We start from the raw sequence: 20537 nt of genomic DNA on the forward strand, positions 1-20537 counted from the left end.
TCAGCATTTAAGTGAACAGATAGCGTGTATTGGTCTTCACAATCCACAGCAAAAATGGCGATGATAGATTGGTTGTTGTTTTCTTAATTTATACATGCACTTACCAGCAATAACATATAGAAGGTGTAGGATTAAAAGTATTAACGTCTGTAGTTACAAATTATTCTGCCCTGTCCATAATATGAATCCTTGTGTGGATCATGCTGAAATTTAAAAAGCTGAATTTCATGAAGTCGAGCAGACATGCAGCTGGGTGAATGAAAGAACCCATTAGATTTGAGCACAGATTACTTTCTGTAATAAAGGATATTTATTACGCCTTGGTTAAACTACAAGCTCTGTCCCTCTTTTCTTTCTTTCTTTTCGATTTTTAGTCTTGTTTGCATCTATTTTCCTTTTTAAAAGCAGTGTTGTATTAGCATCCTGTGTAATGAATCTTTATCTTCCAGAAATACAACTTGCAGCCATTAAGTTAAGAGTTCAACATTTTGGCATATATACTTAAATGAACATTTGTGATACCTCTCTAATGTTTATGTGTAGTAAAAATAAAGTTAGAACCTGCAGCCAAATGTTTTTTTTTCTAATGTACAATGATCCGATTTGAGGGAAGAAACTGGCTGGAGAAAGCTGGCTGAAAGACAACACAACAACACCCACCTAACAGCAACAGATTTTCATATTTAACAAATTAGATGTTATTTATTCATTAGTCAGCTGTAAGATACTGCTAGATGAAGTTTGTTACCGTTGGACAAACCAGGCTAGGTGCTATTTGGAGTCTTTTGTTATGCTAAGCTAACAGACTGCTAAGTCAAACTCCATAGTTAGCACACAGACATGAGTGGTGTCAATCTTCACATCTAGCTCTTCAGATAAAAGCAAATGAGGATATTCCCCAAATGTCCAACGAATCCTTCAAGTATTTGCTCATATTTGCTCACTACCCTACCTTCTTTGACAGCCCTCAGAGAAACAAACACCTCGTAAGATCCCTCTTCCTTAGCCTGTTACACATGGATGACTTTAGCAGACACATTGTTCTTGGACACTGTCACTGTGGCTCTCCATAGGCTCTGCCTCCACAGCACTGTTCCCAGTGGACATGATCCCTGTGGACGTCTCACTCTGTCAGCTGCTGTGTCTGAAGAAAGGAAAAAGGAGGAAGCACAGTTTGAAGTAGCTATTGGGTTTGAACATTACTGCTACGGCTGTTTCTCTGTTGCAAGGGTTTAAACCTCACTGACACATATTCACTATTTGTGAATATTTGGGTAGAATAATACACTAGCACAGACAGCATGCACACACCATTTGCATTACCAGTAAAGTCAGTTGCACTGACCATGAGGACTGTGTGGATGGTCTCTCTCAGGGCCCGATAACCCAGCTCACCATGGCAACACTTCCCACTGCGCAGGCCCTGCAGCTGCATTAGTCTTCTGCACACAGCATGCAAACCAGGTCTCCAGTATTCCTAAAGAGACCCTAAAGAATACATACACCCACAAACACATCTTTTTCACAAGTATGTATGCACATACATAATTAGAACAAAAACAGCTGGCCACGGTGACATTTAGTTTTCTCAAAACTCCATACTTATCTCTGCTGTTGGCAGGTATTATGAGCGGGAGTTATTTCTGTGGAATTAATTTCAGAGTGAAGGTTTTTTTCAAACAATAGGAATTCTTTTAAAGAGCTTTAGTTTTCAATCTTGTGATTCTCATGAATTTATCTTGTCAAAGATGAAGGATAAAGAGTTGAATCAGTGCTTTGTACTTTGTTCAAAGTGCTTGGGGTCTTTGGTCAGTGACACTGAACAAGCAGCTGCCTACAAGTCATACTACTGCCTCTGCAGTTCAGACCAGAGGGGCCACCTGCTGCTCTCTGGCCAGAAAATCATTAAAAATCCGTTACCTTTTCTCTAAAAATGTAACATTACGAATAAAGTCACCTTTAAGGTATTTGGCCTTGATTCTGCTTATTATTGTGGCATACTATGCGGTGGCAATATCTTAAAAATCTCATTTTTAAGCCTATACCAGCTCAATTATGTGCTATATCTTCTGTGGCTATAGATGTGTGTGCTCAGCAGTTCTTACACTCTTCTTCCATACATGAACTAAAATACGCACTACAGTATCTGCATGCACCAGTCTGGCTTTTTAACAGCAAGCTACTTCACTTTTCTTTCATAGCATTAATCAGTAATGTCATTGCAAGTATATGTTTGTGGCCTTTATAGGTAGAATTACAAAATGAGCACTATCTACTGGGTTTTGTCATATAAATGTATTGTTATAATGGCGCCTAAGCTGTTCAGAATCACACGGAGAACAACCTGGAGAGCAGAGCACATTGCACCGACATGAAGGCTTTGTAACATTTTGTGCAGCAAATGGCTCACAACATGTGCTCCTGACTTAAAGTCTATAATTTGGATCAAAGATATTTCACTTCTTTTTCCAAAGGAGATATTTTAGCAGTGAAAAAAAGGGGTAAAAAATACCAAAAATACATCTTGGGATCAAATTCTGAGTAAAAATGTGCAGTATTGTGCAAAGGTTTTAGGTGATCAAGATGCTTAGACTCTGCCAGTACAGTCAGGGAGAAATCTGATTGATCACAAATGAATTCTGCTGCATGAATGCGCAGCAAGTCACAGAAAACTATCTTCAGCAACAAGAAGAATAAGTTGTCCTCCGAACAGATGGTATGGATCCAAATAGACCCCTTGTCTACTCAGTGGGAGGGAATAATTATGTGAAGAGGCAGAAGACAGCAAGAAACAGTAAGACAGCTTATATTAAAAAAAGGACGGTTCTCCAACAAGCTTGGAACAATCTACTCGCTAAGTACACTGAAGAAATGTGCACTTGGAGAACTAATAGTAATGATCATGTAGTTTCTCTTGATTTACTGCACTCTGATTGGAGTTAACTGGTGAATACGTAAACAGGCACCTGATATTGAAACCTAATAAAACTTAGAGTTCTTAAAACCTTGACCTAAAGCACGTACACATCTGCTATGTCTTTATTTGCAAATTTATCTTACTGTTCATGCCTCTTTAACTCTCCTTTACAGAAGAAAGGGAGTCATCAAGTAGTCATAAATGTCAGGCATGAAATCCAAAATTTTCACACTGAAAGAGTCAAAATGTCAACAGAAATTTTTCAAACAACGCCTTCAAACTAGCCACTCTCCTCCACAAATCTGTATGCTCAGCATGTTCCAGATGGAAAAAAATTTGACACATTTATAGGACTGGTGTTTGAGATTTCAACAGAAGCAACACTTTTAGCAGGACAAAGAGTTCAGCTTCTCTGCCTATTGATTAAAAGATGATGCTTTCATTCATCTCCCAAAATAATAATGCTGCCAATTCAGAGATGGCTCAGCAAAACAACACTCAGAAATAGTAAAGCGCATCTTACAATAATGCAGGAAGTAACAAATAACCAGCACAAAGAAGACCGTATATAGTGAACACTCAGAGAGCTCATGCTACCGCTGAAAACTGTATAAAACACATAATTCTGATTAACTACATGTGTGACACAGTGTCAGCTAAACTCAGCCAACCTATTTGTATGAATGCTTCTATAAAGCCTCTTTGAACTTCTTCAGATTCATTTTTTTTCTCTTGAAAACACATTGCTAATATTAGAAGCTATTCAAAGGAGACAGGCAGGGGACAAGGTCATTTCTCCAAATATATTGATCACGAGCCAAAGCTACAGTCTCTGCCAGGTGCACAGGGTTCAACAGTGATTTGAACTGGTCTGTCTGTTTCATTCTGTAACATATACAGTCACTTGAAAAATATGCGAATGTGTGCCTCAGCCAGAGTGGTGTACGCAGTCTTGTGTGCGATCAATTGCAAAAAAAAAAAAAAAGTCTGTCAATTTGTATACAGTCTTTATTGAAATACACAAAAAGTCAAAAGAGATATTCTGTGTTTACTGAATCAAGTGAATACAAAATTCCACAAATACAAATAGTGCAAAGATTACAGAACTAAGAACCACCACCGCTGTCTGATCCAAATAAGCTGATTGTACACAATGACAACTGCAAGGTAAAGAGCCTAAAGGTCACATAAGGGTCAAAGTATAACTTTAGTAAGTAAAATTTATTTATATAGCACATTTCACAGATAAAAATCACAAAGTGCTTTACAATAAGATCAGACATACAAGTTTAAATTAATTAAAAGCCCGTTTGTATAAAAATGTCTTCAGCTGCTTTTTAAAGGAGTCAGTAGAGTCTAGACAGCGTAAAGACAACGGCAGAGAGTTCCACAGCCTAGGTGCCAGTGCCTGAAAAGCTCGATCCCCACGTGTTTTAAACCTAGTACGTGGGACCACCAGTAGCCTCTGACTTGAAGACCTAAGTGCTCGGGATGAAGCATGAGGTTTCAACAGGTCAGAGATATACTGGGAAGCTTCACCGTGCAGAGCTCTAAAAGTTACAACTAAAATTTTAAAATGAACCCTAAAATTTACAGGCAACCAATGAAGAGAAGCCAAAACTGGAGTAATGTGTGACCTCTTGTTTGTACCAGTTAAAAGTCTTGCCGCTGCATTCTGTACAGACTGAAGGCGATCCAGAGCTGATTTGTTGAGACACGTAAAAAGACCGTTACAATAATCCAAACGAGAAGAGATAAAAGCATGAATAATCATCTCAAGTTCTGCCTTTGACACCAGTAGCCTGAGTTTAGAAATGTTTCTTAGATGATAAAAACAGTTCCGGGCAAGTTGTTTAGAGTGTTTCTCAAGAGACATCGAACTGTCAAATATAACACCTAAGTTTCTGAGACTCGACTGAAATGAAGGGTCTAAAAAACTGATATGCTGCCTAATTTCTGAGAGCATGTGATCAGGTGCAATAATCAAAGTTTCTGTTTTATCTGCATTTAACTGAAGGAAATTGTCATTTAACCATTGTTTGATTTCTGACAGACAATTATTTAAACAAGACAATTTATACAACTCAGAAGCTTTGAAAGAAAAGTACAACTGAATGTCATCAGCATAGAGATGATAAGAAATATTATTGTAACGTCTGATAATGTGGCCTAGAGGGAGTATATACAGCAAAAAGAGAACAGAACCTAAAACAGATCCTTGAGGTACCCCAGAAGACAGAACTGATGTTTCCGACAGCACATGATTTATACAGACAGTAAAGGATCTCTCAGATAGATACGACATAAACCATTTTAAAACAACACCAGTAATCCCAAACAAGTCCTTCAGCCTATTTATCATGATGCTGTGATCAACAGTATCAAAAGCAGAGCTGAGATCCAACAGAACCAGAACAGTGTAACTTTAAAGTGAACTTTAAATAAAGCTCAAATATATTCTTTTAAATATTCTAATGAATCCAGGCTTAAAGTTTGAAACTAAGTACTGATCGTGCTTTAAAGAGCTTATGAGAGACACTAAAGCATTATAGTACATTTACTGCCATTTCAACTATTTTTAACGAGCGTAAGAAACTGATCCTGGGTGATTTTGTAGACCTGCAATACCATCAATAGAATCACGACCATCAAAAAAAGACGGTCATCTGATCCCAACTTTTTTCTTTTTGAAGTCGACCAACACTCGTGTCCCTCCATTAAAATTAATTGGGCCATTTCCACACCCTGTTGGATTACACCTGAATGATGTGATTTTATGTCATCTTGAATTATCGATTCAGCAACATGTCCAGGATACAACATTAAGAAGGAAAGGTGCTTATAATAACAACGTTTAGCATAATAGCACAGTATATAAATGTACTTAATGTACTTTCATTAAGGATTCATTAAGTTGTTTTCAGTTTTAATGTCAAGCAGCTGCAAGCTGATTTATCCATTTTTCTTGCAAAAAGCCACAGTGAGCTGGAATAACATGGCTGCAGCATGGAGTGTGTAGCCTGCCTGATTAGTTGGATTTCTACTCTTATGGTGCATCAGATGTAAATACATACATACATACATGAACAACTGCCAAGGTCCTCTTAAAGTAGCTCAGATACAAACACACGCACACACACACACACACACACACACACACACACACACACACACACACACACACTGAGCCCCTGGTTTGTCCCCCTGCCCACTTCCTCTGCAGCCTATGGTGTTTCCGCTGGGGTGAGACAGTGCCAGCTCCCTCCCTCTGCTTCCCAGTGGGGTCCTGCCTCCCGGCATCTGTCAGGGCAGCTGTCTCTCCTCTCCACTCTGCACTGCACCACACTATGCCAGGCCTCCACACAGGATCGTGAGCCACACATGCACGCTAGCATTAAAACACATCAAAACACGATGGGACGTGTCTTCATAGTTTTTAAACAAAAAGGTTTTCACGAATGGTTTAATCAGGTGATGCAGACCACCGAATTGCTCCGACGGCAAAAGACTGCAGTCAAATGAAACACATATGTGAAAGCGAGGGCTCATTAAATCTTTCTCATGTATATTTGGTGTTTCTTAAAAATATAAACAGCCCCCAGTGATAGCAGAGTACGCTTATACATCCATCTTCGTAAACTGAGTCTGTCCTGTCTGTTCCAAGCCCTCTACAAGCATTTGTTTAACGGCCGGTTTTTAAAAAATGAATATGAAATCAAGTTCAGTTCTTTTTTTGTTTTTTTGTGGAAGCCTGCAAACACTGTCTGGCTTTATATTATTTTATTTGTTAGTCATATGAACAAACCCGGAAAGGGATTTGCGACATAACAGCCAAACACAGGGAGAAGAGAAAAAAAACACAGAGAGCAGAGATGAAAGAAGGAGGGGTAGCTCAGGTCCAGGTGTGCCAGAAGCTTCAGGAAATAAACATACAGACACTGAGCTACACAGGTGCTGAAAAATGACCCTTTTCCTTGTGAGGCACAGCAACCCAGGGAAGTGTGCATATGTGTGTGTGTGTGTGTGTGTGTGTCTGGGTATGCGTTGGGGGGAATGAGGTATAGCCGAAACTGAAACCGGATAAAGAGGACAGTGGACCGAAGAAGGTTACCCATGACTCTAGTTCTGACTGCAAGGCTAGAAGAAGTCTGGCATCAACAACCTCCTCCCATCTCTGCTGGTAAATACAAAACACACAAAACTCCCTTCGCTCCCATACAACATACACACTGTGCACTCTTACAGGTAGTACACACACACACACACACACACACACACACACACACACACACACACACACACACAATGCATGTGCATTTACAGACGAAAAACACCGTCTCTGCTCCACCCCCTCCCCTTGGGGTAGAGGTCCATCCAACACAGATGTAGCCCTGATTAATTGGGCGCAACGCAGGGAAGTGGGTCTGGAAACTACCTGGCAATTTCCTGCAGCCTATCCTCCCCCACCACCTTCTCTCCCCAAAACACCCCCTCTCCTCCTAAAATTTGGATCACGTAAGTCAGCAGGTGGGCTGCTGGGAGGAGTGTCTGCCGTGTGGCGTTGATATTCTGCCTGCGTCCAGCTCGCTGGGCGCCCTACATTGCAGGCACTCCCTCTGGCAATGCTTGCCTTGGCTCTGGGCTGAGTGCTGGAAATGCTGAGAGTCTGACAGACTCCATGGGCGCACATACAGGTACACACACACACACACAGACATGCAGAGAATGGACCACTCTCCACTGGCGAACAAAGCACATCATAGAAAGAGTGAAAAAGGGAGCACCAAAGGGAAAGAAATGGCAAAATAGCGCAGAGGATGGACAAACAAAATTTACCACACACTTTTTCAGAGAAGCATGTGGATTACCCCAGCGAAACACAGGGAGGCTTTTTAATGAAAGCACAGGAAGGGGGCAGCAGCTGGTGGCATGTGTTTGAGCCGGGAGGATAAGACCCTTGCGCCAGCTCCCCCTTCCTCTCTTGCTTTCCTCATCTCCTAACGCCTCCTTCATCCTATAACCCCCCCTCATACACACACACGCACATCCAGTAGAAAATGAAGTCCTTTGTCCGCTTCACCACTGCCTGTCCTGGAGTTGGGCCTGAGCTGTGGGGGCCTGCTGGTCAGCCAGCACCAGAACCAGAGGAGAACCAAGTTGAGCCCCTCACAGTGCTGGATACAGTCTGTCTCCACAGACCAACACAAGTCCCCAGTTACCCGGTGTTGGGAGAGGAAAATACAGAGAGAGACATCAACAGAATGGTTGGACAATGCCAATAACAAAGATGGACAGCAGAAAAGCATGGTCAAAAGTGTGGCCAAAATGACAAGGAAAACAGGATATTTTTCACAAAGTCACGCAGTGACAAGATGTCTCAGTTCTTTTTTTTTCTTTTTTAAATAAACAGATAAAGTGCTTGAGGATGGGGAAAAAATTATTGGGAAATTATTCAAAAATAAAGAGAATTGAAAGGAAACACAAAAACATAGATATTACAAATATTCAAACAGTGAAACAGAAAATTGTAGTTGAGTTAAGTATGTCAGAGTTAAAGTAAGAACAAATATGTAACAAACAAATGTTTCAAACCCTTGGGGTAGTTGTTAAAATAATAAAAGTGAATAAAAGTGAAGTGCATGGTACAGAATTTATCCAGAACTGCTTGTGATGAAGGACTTGTACATTTATGTGTAGTTAAGTCACTGAATGAATAGTGACATTCAGCAGTTATTGCCTTATTTATTTCTTTTAGTTGTAGTTATCAGTAGAAGTACACAACAGTGGAATGTATGTATGCATGCATTTAGTCAACTTTTTGTTAAGTCTTGTTTTTTCAGCTCTGTTAAATTACTTTATTTTGTATTAATTCATACCTTTTTTAAAGCTTTTTTTTTTAAATATTCTTTTTTTTGCCTGTGCTGAGGGGTCTGTTGGCTGAGAAGATGCCCTCTTAAGAGAAGAAGTTGGGCCTTTCAACACTACTCAAAACAGGAAGTGTTAACTGGGACATGCCAAATGTTGCTACACGACTGAGGGTAGTGGGGTAACTTGTATACCTTAAATTATGTTGCTCATTTTCTTTGACTTTTAAGTTACATATTTTCTTATTTTCTTGTATTTTATAGCTTTAAAGTTGTAAAGTAAGTATTTAACAGATAAACGTGATTAGTTGTAATTTGTTATCTACTTCAGTCTGATTCAAGCTTCTCTTTGACTCTTGTTTGTCTGGTCTGTTGTTAGTTTTGTTTGAGCAGTTTATGATGAAACTTTTGTTTCCTGTGTTGCCATGACAACTTGAGTTTAGTTCTGTTTAGGGATGGGAACTGATACGAATTTAGTGATGGATATCAAATTGATATCACTTACCGATTTGATTCAATATCGATTCTCTTATCGATTTTCATTATGTTCTAACTGCCTCTTTTTTGAGAGTGGTCACCATCACTAAGCAGCATATCAGTGACATTATATTCATGCAAATTAACTTCATGCTGTGGGTGAAATGTTTGTCCGTCTTTGAGGTATTTTCCCTGCTTTGTTGTGATCAGTGTTGGAGTCGTTACTCAACAAAAACAATTATTACACATGTCACTTTTACTTTCATGCTACTCTGTGAAGTAGCTGAAAGACATCAATATAACCCAAAGCTACTGCCACACACACCAACATAATTCCCTATCCTAATGAGGACACACAAATAATTTTTCTCTTAGTATTTAGGTATGAACACAAAGCAAAAATGAAAATCAGCACAGAGACATATTAAAGCGATGCCCACAGTGATTCTACTGTAGAAACATGAACAGGTAGAAACAGAGGCAGCAGCCTGTCTGTTCAGCAGGCTGGGCTGGGGTCAGCATTCACTCATCTTTAACATCATTCTGGGTTCTTAGGTTGCTTAGCATTAGCATGCTGTCTGTGCAGATGCTTACAAGGAGCTGAAGTTGTGTTAGCAGCAGAATACAGCTGTTTCTGTCTTGCATGCAGTTTCCATCACGCTCTTCTCCTTTTGTGCAATAAAAATAAAGGTTATGCCCATATCCACGCTGTAGACTGAAGACCTCCTCCTTCCACACACAACTGAAATCAGCTGATTGGAGCCCAAGTGCAAGTGGAACTGGTAAGTGGGATCGTTGTATATTTTTTCATGAAAAAAACTTAGTAATCTGTAAAGATATTAGTGTGTGCAAGTGTATTAAAACTAGAGACGGACCGATCCGATATTACGTATCGGTATCAGTCAGATACTGACCTAAATTACTGGATCGGATATCAGAGAGAAATAAAAAATGTAATCGATCCATTAAATATCAAACAAGCACCTCACGAAACTTGCATAACTCGGCTCATAACCGAGCAGTATGCACCACGTGATAGAGCGGCTGTGGCGTGTGAGACCTGTTGGTGGTCTGGTTGAGTATTTGTAGCCCTGCTACCAAACTGGCATTTCATCTCCGAGGAAGTGATCCCATAGAGAAGTAAAGCAAGTGTGTAAGTTCATCTCTGAATGTTTGTAAAGCATTCCCGCGTTAAGCTTAACAACGATATATGGAGCGACTGCCTCTTCTCTCCCTCCCTCTCCTGCTGCTACTTCAATCGAAACTGATCAATGATCAGCTGATCGGCTTTTCTGTCGTGAGTCCATCTCTCTTGTTTGTTTATTGCCCACTTCCTGTCAGAAAGAGGAAACCAGCGGCTGAACAACAGCAGCACGTTTAAGCTTGATAAGCTGTTGTTAGAATTTATTTAATATTACTTTCTACACCAGGATCCTTTTTGGCTGGTAACTGTGCAGGGGCGGATCTAGCAAAGTTTAGCCAGGGGGGCCGATAGGGCATGAACAGGGAAAAGGGGGCACAAAGACATACTTTTCTTTCTTATTCTCATTTAAAATATCTAGCGTTTAATAAATAATTATCTGAATCTTACACCCAAAGTTATAGTAACTATTAAGTCTAATATACCCTAGTAAGCTATACTACTTTTTCCTTTGGGAAGGTACCATCTCTGCAGTTCTGTTGAAGAAAGATGTTGAATCAATTTAATTATTCTTGAAAAATAATTGATTTCTGTGCATTTTGTTTTCACACTGCATCAAATTGAAGTTGATTACGTCGATTAAGCATCATGAGGTGGGGGGTGGTTCCCCTTTTTTTTTTTTTTTACTGGGAGTTTGCAACCCTATTAGTTAGGTTGCTTAATATTTCTGCTAAGTACTCTTTAAAATACCAGAATTGGGAGGGTGGAGTAGGTAGGTTTAAGTTTATTAGATTGATCTGTATTGCTGAACTATGAAATATTTTGGGTGCAGTGTATTTTTTGCATACAGGTATAAAATAATAGCTTTAGTGTTTTGTTTTGTTTTTTAAAGTTGAGTATAAACTTATACAAAATGCAGCAAGATATTTAAAAAACAGTTTTATTGATTAAAATAAACTTGAACTATATCGGATTCATATCGGTATCAGCCGATATTCAAATTTATGATATCGGTATCGGACATAAAACAGTGGTATCGTGCCATCTCTAATTAAAACATGGGTGTATATTGAGGTTTGAGCCTACTTCAACTGCAGTCTTTAATACTTGGTTCATGGATTAAATTTTAAGGCCCAAGGTGGTCACTTGCTAAAACATTTTTTAGTGTTTGTAGGTTCGGTACATCGGGCTCTGAATTAACCTTTTTTCCACATTGAAACATTCATTGCTTGTCTTAGTCTTGGCTTATTTATTTTTTCTCACTTTTAATCTGGTCTTCAGTGCCTTTTACTACCATTATAGAAACTATTGTTCATATTGTATTTTCAGTTTGTTTATGCCTGACAGAGATCCCAGTAATGTCAGTATAGTTATATAAGTGCACTATGATGAAAGTCAGGGCTGGACTGACATACCGGACATTTGCCCGGTGGGCCGGAGCACTTGTGGGAATTTATTTTCTTTGTCAATATATTATATAGCCTACAGGCTGGCTTGAAGGGCCACTATACACTGGCCCTACAAGCACTGACGAAAGCCCATTGGTTCATTGTCATTATTGACAATGGATTGCCCAATCAAATTTCAAAGCTCTCCCCTCTCCTACCTTCCCTGTGTGCTCATACACCTTGTGGATGCCAGGACCAATTTTTGTCCCAGTCCAGGCCTAATGACAGTGCTTACAACATGTTAGTGATTATAGTTAGTACTGTCATTGTTCACGAGTGCCACGTTTGCTTCTTTATTCTGGATGCACATCTGCACACATATTTGCAGTAACTACTTCTTGAGATATTATTCCAGTAACAATGCATTTTTCCTGTCTACAGTTACAGTCCAAGTTTTCAGTTCTTCAGACACAGCTAGTGTTATTTGCATTAGGCTACTTCTACAGTGTTATGTGCCTTCAGTAAGAGTAGATCTTAAAAATACTACTTATTAGAAAAAGACTGAGTAGATAAAAGATCTTGTTAGTTTTTCATAAATGGATCTGCATGACCTTGTCACCCCACTGACCCACCAAATCCATGTTTGCTTCCCAACCCCTCTTATTTACCTCCTAGCATTTAATCTGCTATTGCAACACATTCAGGAATCATTTTGGACAAGCAGGCCACAACTTTTCTCTCACTCATTGTTCCCTCAAAGCTTGCAAGGTTCTTGCCGCTCACTGCATTTAAAGAATATCTTATTTGACCCATACTGACATTGTTTTTGTTGTATTGGGGCTATTGAAACTTACCTTTCTGCAGGTAACCAGTCTGTTCATTTGCTTGCTCAAGGTGTCTATGAGTGTGCATGCTGAGGTCTTGTATTGATTTCAAACAAACAGCTGCTGCTTTTTCTTTTCTGGTAATGTAAGAGTTCTAGTGCAACAGAGAGGATCATTCCCCAGAAATAAACATGAACTGTGTACTGGATATTAGTTGTTTGTTCAGAACAGCAAAAGACACAATGGTTAAAGCTTAGCCGAATGGGCTATTGTTGTGTTAAAATAAGCGCCCTTTAAAAACTGAAACGCAAAAATTTACAACAATTAGCCACAACTCTAACCCATCAGGACACAGAAAGCCAGTGGTGGTGCCTGGGACTTTAAGAGGTTGGGAGATTTCATTGCTGTGTTCCTTTAGCTGTCCCTGAGCAGTATGGTGGCACACACTAGGGATGTTCTTGATTTGCAGCAGTCTTTAAAGTGGCTGGTATGTCAACATCACATTCACATGAATGCCTGAAAGAATTTAACCTAGTGGTGAGAGGTGTCGAGGTTAGTGGTCTCAGGAGCTCAGCTCTGCTTTTTTGCAGATGATGTGATCCTGTTTGATTGATCATGATGACCTCCAGTTCTTATGCACCTGAGTTTGAAGCAGTGTGAGCTTCAGATGGGGAGAGGAGCTTGGTCATTCAGGAGGGTCTCAGAATAGAGCCTTTGTCCTCAACAGCAAAAGGATCCATTTGAGGTAGTTTGGGCATCTGAACCAAATTCCGCTTGGTGAGGTGTTTCAGGAATGTCCACATGGGGAAAGACCATGGAATAACCAAGAAACAGTGGACAAATTGTGTCTCTCAGCTGGCTTGGGGACACCTCTATGTCCATTCATAAGAGTTTGTGGAGATTGTTGAGGAGAGGGAAGTCTGGGTGTCTTCACTTAAACTGGTCACCTAGATGGTGCTAAATGGATGCATCCAAGATTTCCCAGAGTATTACTTTATTTAGAAAATGTGCATAGTTTTTACATGGAAACTGTATATCAAACCCTTTACTTAAATAAAAAAAAAAATGGACTGAGAAGTGAAATCCTTGTTGATGATATAGTTCGACTACAGGGTTAGCTGCAGTAGGCGGTCTGTTTGACAGCAGAAGGGCTTGAACCTGGCTTCTCTGGTTGAAAGATTTGCTTCACAACCAACTCTGTACACTGACTCTCCTGAAAACCTATTTACAGTAATGTGCAATATAATTTAGTTCCTGTGAGCCTGGGTGAGTGTAAATATCATTACAACCCATGGAATAATTATCTCTTCGGACAGAGAGACACCCCATTGTATCTGCATTGCTACGCTATGGTGCAGTGTTTTAGACTGATTATTATACACTCAGGTTGTTTGCTGCTGTAGAAACAAAGTAAAAGCTTCATATACCTTAAATATAGAATGTGAGCGTGATAAACCACAAACCTCCAGAGATGGATGGGGTAAAAACAGGAATACAATCTTGAGTAAAATGTAACGGAATTGACAATAACAACAATAAGCATAAGTCTAGTTTATCTCTACTACACTCAAGTTGTTCACCCAAATGGTTCTTATTGAGTTTATCTGCTCTGTGTGAGGTTTATCCACAGTTACATGTAAAAACATAACGTAGGCTTCTAAATTCTAGTATTTTGTAACTTTCTATATTGTTGAGCCAGAACTATTATACCTTGCTGTGTGTTTTATGACAGTCTAAAGCCAGAGCCAATGACTGGTGATAAACAAGCCTGGCTAGTTTTTCCTCTGTCATTGCCACTAATAGCAGCATAGCCCGTCCTCATTAGGCAATTTTCAAGCGACTTGAATTCATTCTTTCTTTGCACATTGACACCTCATCCTCCATCCATCTAATGAACCATACACTGGTCTAAGGAGGATGGACTGATCACCACCAATGATCATGTGTCTGTGACATCCTTTTTTTTTTTGCAGCTACACATATTGGACTGGTCACATTTCCAAGGGGGGAAAAAATCTGGCTGAATTGGTCCTGTGACTCAGGTGGTGAGGGTGCCCCCTAGAGACAGGGAAAGTCAGTACTGCTCTTGGATGATGCCGATGGACCACAGGTTTTGTTTTGGGATTTTTTCATGGCTCTTAAGGTCTTTTTGAGCAGGATGCTGACTGAAAGTGCACTGAATCCTTGTTCTCCTGTGTATTCGAATATGGCAGGCAACAGCCTCCACACATGGCAAAACACCAGCCCGAGAGCCATTTCCTAGCAACGTAGGTCTTCTGCCCCAGGAGGAATCTGGAGGCCTCTGCTGTAGTTGTACCATGCATTTCCTGGAGGGCAATCGGCTTTTCCCTCATCTCTTCACTGACTCCCTCACTCCTGGCCTATGTCTTTGTGTTTCTCTTGTGAATATTCTTCATTCTAACAATTTTTTTTGATAGTTTCTCGTAAATAGCTTTGGAAAAGGGAAATATTAACAAAAAGCAAAGCTAAGAACATAACTAATACAAAGCCCAGGCTTTTCTGACCTAAAATCTCTTATTTTTGATCACAGGTGGCTGTTCTTGTCAACATTGCCTCACTTTTTAATTGTTTTTTAACCTGTACCTATACGTTACTTTTGACTAGCACTTAATTAAATCCATTTCAGGTCAAAGGTAAGTAAGAACCTGGGGACAGCATCGACCTCAGAACCAGTGGGCTTTATTTGAAGTCTGTACCAAAAAACACAAACACTAGAGTAGAGCTCAGAACAGCAACCGTAAACGTCCCCCTGTGGCCTGTACACATGGCAAAGGTGTACACTGCATAGGAATATTATATCACGAACTATTTATTAAATTGGGTAAAGATGACATTTACAATAAATCTTGACAAAATAAATAATCTTGCAATACCTTAGCCAATTACCAGAGATTACTCAGATTTAATGTATAAAACAGTGTTATGTATCCTGCCAAAAGTGAAGTTTCCCATGACCTTGCATGACCTTTTATATTCTGCTCTAAGAAGCAAACCGAAAAAACAGAACAAACTCCGCTGAGCTTTGGTGTGACAGAAGGTACTCAGTGAAAACAGCCTCTGCATGCAACTGCTAACATGCGTGTACTTTTCCTCTCCGTGCTAGTCTCCTTCTTCCCAGCTCCATCACCACAAACCACCGTTCCCACAGTATTCCCATGACTCTCTGCTGCTCCCCCTCTCTTCCCGCGAAGGGCCCAGACTTCACCAAAAGGCAGGAGGACTGCGTTGGCGAGCAGCAAGCTGCTCTAGCCCACCTTCCTCACATCTGAGAACCTCTGTGAAATCCTAATCCCCAGAGCAGGGTGAAGCGCAGGCCCAGCTTGCCTGACCTCTCTGGTTGCCATGGATACAGTGCACTATAAATAAAACAGAGGGGGCTTTTTTTTCAAGCAGTTTGGCAGGGCTGTGTGGCCTGCTCACTGGTGGGGCTTATTTTCTCTCTCCCTCCCTCGTTCTGTCTCTCTTCTCTCTCATTCTACTCCCCCCTTTCACTTACTCTCTCAATCACCGAGCGCCTGTCCTTTCTCTCTGTCTTGCGCTTCCTCCCTCTCTGTGTCTCTGCGGCTCATTCAGCACTTTCATACCTGTATTCAATGAATCCTTTGCAAAACACTTCAGCACTTTAAACGTGTCATTGTTCAAAGTAAAAGCGCAGGCAGGCTACTCATTTGGCTGGTAGCTGTTTACATCTGGCAAGTAAACACATGCACAGACCAAGTTGGCAAAAGGAAGACCTATTTTCTTCGTGGTGGCAGAGAGGCAACAAGAGACAAGGGAGGCTGAGTGTGCTCCGCACCGATTCAGGACTGCGCTGCAGATTTTTGTCTGGCAAGGCGAATCTCGGGAGGCTGGAAAATAATTTGGTCATGGCTGTGGGAGGCTGTTGGGAGTGGGAGGGATGCGGGTGATGTGGAGGAGAAGGTTTGAGGGGTGACTGGTTGGTGGGAGGAGGAGGGGGTAGGGTTTTGACCGTCTCGCTGTGGTGAAAACATGCTTGACACTTCATTCCTTTCCAGTTAATGTGGAGCGTACTGCAGGATGTTAACCCTCTGCCTGCCTTTTGGTACTTGGTCTCCACTGTTGCACAATACCCGGTCCTCCCCAACACTTCCTGCTTTACAGCAGCCCAGGGCTTGAACATTCCTATGAAAGAAAGTGCTGCGTACCTCGGGAAGGACAGTTACGGTGTCTACATTAGCCGAAAGCGTGGTACTGAGAGACAACACAGACCTGCTGTACTGCATTGAAGTAGCTGTCACGGCTATTTGAAAATTTGACCACTTACACGCCAGATACTCTTAGGGAGAATTTTAAAGAGCAAGCCGCATTTCTTGGACCATCTGCTTCATGTGAATTACACAAAAAGACAAGACCAGGAAACATCCACAATGTTGCCTGGGAGACAGAGGTCACATGAGACTATGACTCACCGAAACCCAGAACTACCTAGAAACCAATGACCCTTGCATCATGGTGGTCTTTACAGTTTGGCAACATGCAGAAGGTTTAGTGTCGTGTCAGTGCATGAATAACATGTGAGACGCTGCCCCTTGGCCACCGACAAATATACAGTTCAACTTTCAGAATCAGATACCTCAAAGGGAATCAACTTCACTGCCACTCACTATTCTTCACACACACACACACACACACACACACACACACACACACACACACACACACACACACACATGCATATACACTGCATTGTGTGGTTAGCAACCTGTATCCCTGCCATGGTTCTAAAGCTGGTGTGTGAGTTTGTGTGTGTGTGTGTGTTCGTGCAGACCTGGAGAGTAGGGAGTTAATGCAGGCAGGGCTGTGGCAGTCCTCCTGCCCCTCAGCCAGATTAATCATGCAGGAGAGACACAGCAGGCCCCCGTTCATTCTGCCTGGGGGTGAAGCTGTGCCCGCATGCTCTCCATATCACATGGCCCTGGCCCCCCTCTCTTCTCTCACTCTCTCTCTCTCACTACTAGGGTTGCTGTGGATGGGGCTGGTGCTGGAGGAGAGGGGGAGTTATTGGTGGTGTGGTGGAACGCCACAGCACGCAGTATAGCTTTCTTTCTTTCCTCCACATTGTTCGTTTTTTTCCCCTCTCTTTCCTCTCCTTTCTTCACTTCCCCTTGTGTGAGCGCAAAACGAGTGAGGCAGAGAAAAAAAAAAGAGAAAAGAGAGAGAGAAACAGGCGTCCATCTCTCCTGCAAGGAGACAACAACAGCTTCTTTTTTATCTCCCATCGGAGGGCCCTGACGACAGCAGTGGCCGCGCTCGGTGGATGAAGAGAAAAGTGTGTGTGCGTGTGTGTGTGTGTCTGTGGGGCCAAGGGGGGTGGGGGGCATACCAAGGGACTCGCCACAGATATCTCCTGGAAACTGCTTGACGATGTCTCTGCGCATCAGAGAACAGCCACAGCCATTGTTAGGCTCATTGAGGGACGGAGATCTATAGGCGGCATTGCACAGTTGCGTGCTTCAGCACTTTCACTGTGTTGCACAAGTACCTAGAGCGTGAACAATAGAACCTACTATGCATGCTACATGACGTGTTGTGCTGTAAATCCTAAAAGACGACCTCGGTGATGAGACCTGATTGAGGAGTACATTTGGATGTGGACTCGCAGGTCGTTTGTCAAGTTATAAAGCACTTTCCTGCAGGAGAGAACACTGTTGCCCTCTGTGTGGGCCTACGCAGATACAAGATCCACACCAGTCTAGACAGCAGTGTTTTGTTTGCAATGACTTTGCAGTGCCAGATGGGAATATTAGAGTAGCTCATCATATCATATGAAAATTATCTTACAGTCATAATCAGGAGAAAAAAATTGTTTGGTTCAAAAGACATCAGGTGAGAACAGATGCATAAGCAAAGGCCTAAGGCTATATTTTATCTGGTTTTACAAAATAGTCACGTTCTAATAAATATTAGCCCTTATCTGAATAAATGAGATGAGAGCCACAACTTAAATTTCAGTAGTCATCAGGCATAAAGACTATGTACAGAATGATCATCCGAAGGAAAAATGAGTTTCAGAAGTTTCCTTATTTTGCCCCATAATAAGGATTAAAAGGCGATTTTGTCTTACTACGTATCTGCAAAGAAAAATGAGAAGGAAACTTAGCTACTTCTTCACTACAGAAACAAGCAGATATGCTTGCCACTGCTTAGCTGAAACTGTCATTAACCTCTGCTGTGTGCATGTGTCAGCGCAACAACACAGGGGGCTTGCATGTTTATTGGTTCAGCTGTTGCATGCTTTTTGAGGGGTGGGCCATCTTTGCTGTCGCAGAGTTTTCCAAAAGATTTCCATTCAGGAATTCATGCTCATCTCCTAAAATATCCCAGACGGATGCAAAAATCATTCTACAAACACAATGACATGAAATGCATTTGCCAATGGGTGACCAAGACAAGGTAAATCAAATATTCTTTAAATACATATAAAGAATATTTTTTTACTTTAATATTGTCACTTTTTCATACTATCTTAATTACCTATGCTTATCTAATGAAATCATTCTCTACACCAACATTTTCTTATCTTCTGTCGATTACTGTATTGCTGTTCTTAGATTAAGTGATTAAAAGACCAAGCAGTGTTTACGGCAGAGTGAATGCAGTCTTCCTACATTATCCATTTTTGTAACGGTTTTAAATTCAAGTTAATAAAACCCACAGCATACACACACACCTACTATCTGAAGTCATCACAATCATTAAGGCAGAAGCTGGTCTCTCCAAGGTGTTCATGGATCTGAGGCACATCTGGTTCCAGGTGAAAAACTCTGACGTATTCAGTGTAATTAATACAATAGCTTGTAATGAAACTTGTTAAAATGGTGCCAGTGTGTGCTTGTGTTTGAAAGGAGTCTCGATCAATCAGCAGCGTCATGACACTCTTACACTGTGTCTTTTGTAGAGTATAGAGCTAGCGCTGAGTCATGGGCTCTGCTTTGTAGACCTGTGCATGCATGTTGCTGCCTATCCAGACATTACAAAAACATCAATTCTGTCACCCCAAACTTGCGTGCCATTTTACTTCCATCTCATGTGCTCCTGTGACTCCTGCCTTAAAATCCAGTACCAGACTTTTTTCTGCTGGACAAAACACAGACAAAGACCACTTCCTGTCTAAATGTTGTTAATTATGGCACTGTAGGGCATCAGAGGGCCATTTGCAACTCACCATTAATAAGTGAGTGGTGCATTAACTTTAAAGGTGCTGGAGTGTTGCTGTTACTCACCCCCAGTTGGCTGATTTGTTACAGGGGATGTTCTTTAAACAGATTAGCCAGGTGCCAAACATTAGCCAAGGCAACTGCAATCTGCAATGGAAATCGCAGGTACAAATGTGAAAATATGCCTCAATTTTTGCAAAGATTTGAATTTCATCTGCAGGCTTGGAGAGCATTACTGGAAATTAAGCAAGAAATGTCTGAGCACAGCGATACCAAGCGTGTGGGTGTATCTGTTGTGCTGCTGAAATTAAAATTTTACACTGACCCTGGTGAAGCATGCAAGTATATTTGCTGAGGCTGGACATCTAAAAGAGGCAGATATTCTCAGTTCACCAGCTGCAACCTACATGTTACAGAATTTTTTTTAATTTTTTTTTTTTACAGGTTTTTTTCCCCCCTTTTTTCTTTTTTTTTTTTTACAGTAAATAATCAAATTATTTCAAATGTTTTGCCCTCTGAACGCCACATAAAACATTTTTTAATTTCTTTTTTATTGGGATTACAGTGATGAAAGTTAGCTAAACTATAAATTCTATGAACAGAATTATCCGGTATTTCAGAATTGGTAGGAAAGGGACAAGATTATTTGCTTCTTGAGCTGACTGGTTACCTGTTGTAGCTAGTTTCTAGTTCAAGTTCAACTGACCAATCACATTGGAGCAGATTT

At 41.0% G+C, this 20537-nt stretch overlaps 1 long non-coding RNA gene across 1 annotated transcript; it reads right to left on the minus strand.

Moving 5' to 3' along the window:
• Positions 1 to 240: 240 nt before the first annotated feature.
• Positions 241 to 17583, minus strand: LOC146660574 (uncharacterized). Its single transcript, XR_014913452.1, has 3 exons — positions 17422 to 17583; positions 1346 to 1488; positions 241 to 1144 (listed from the first exon to the last, which is right to left on the minus strand). It is a non-coding gene; the product is annotated as an uncharacterized LOC146660574 (long non-coding RNA).
• Positions 17584 to 20537: the final 2954 nt, after the last annotated feature.

This window comes from Rhamphochromis longiceps, linkage group LG10, assembly GCF_057381845.1.
Source record: "Rhamphochromis longiceps isolate RC_006_pf linkage group LG10, R_longiceps_female_GT1.1, whole genome shotgun sequence".
NCBI classification, from domain to species: domain Eukaryota; kingdom Metazoa; phylum Chordata; class Actinopteri; order Cichliformes; family Cichlidae; genus Rhamphochromis; species Rhamphochromis longiceps.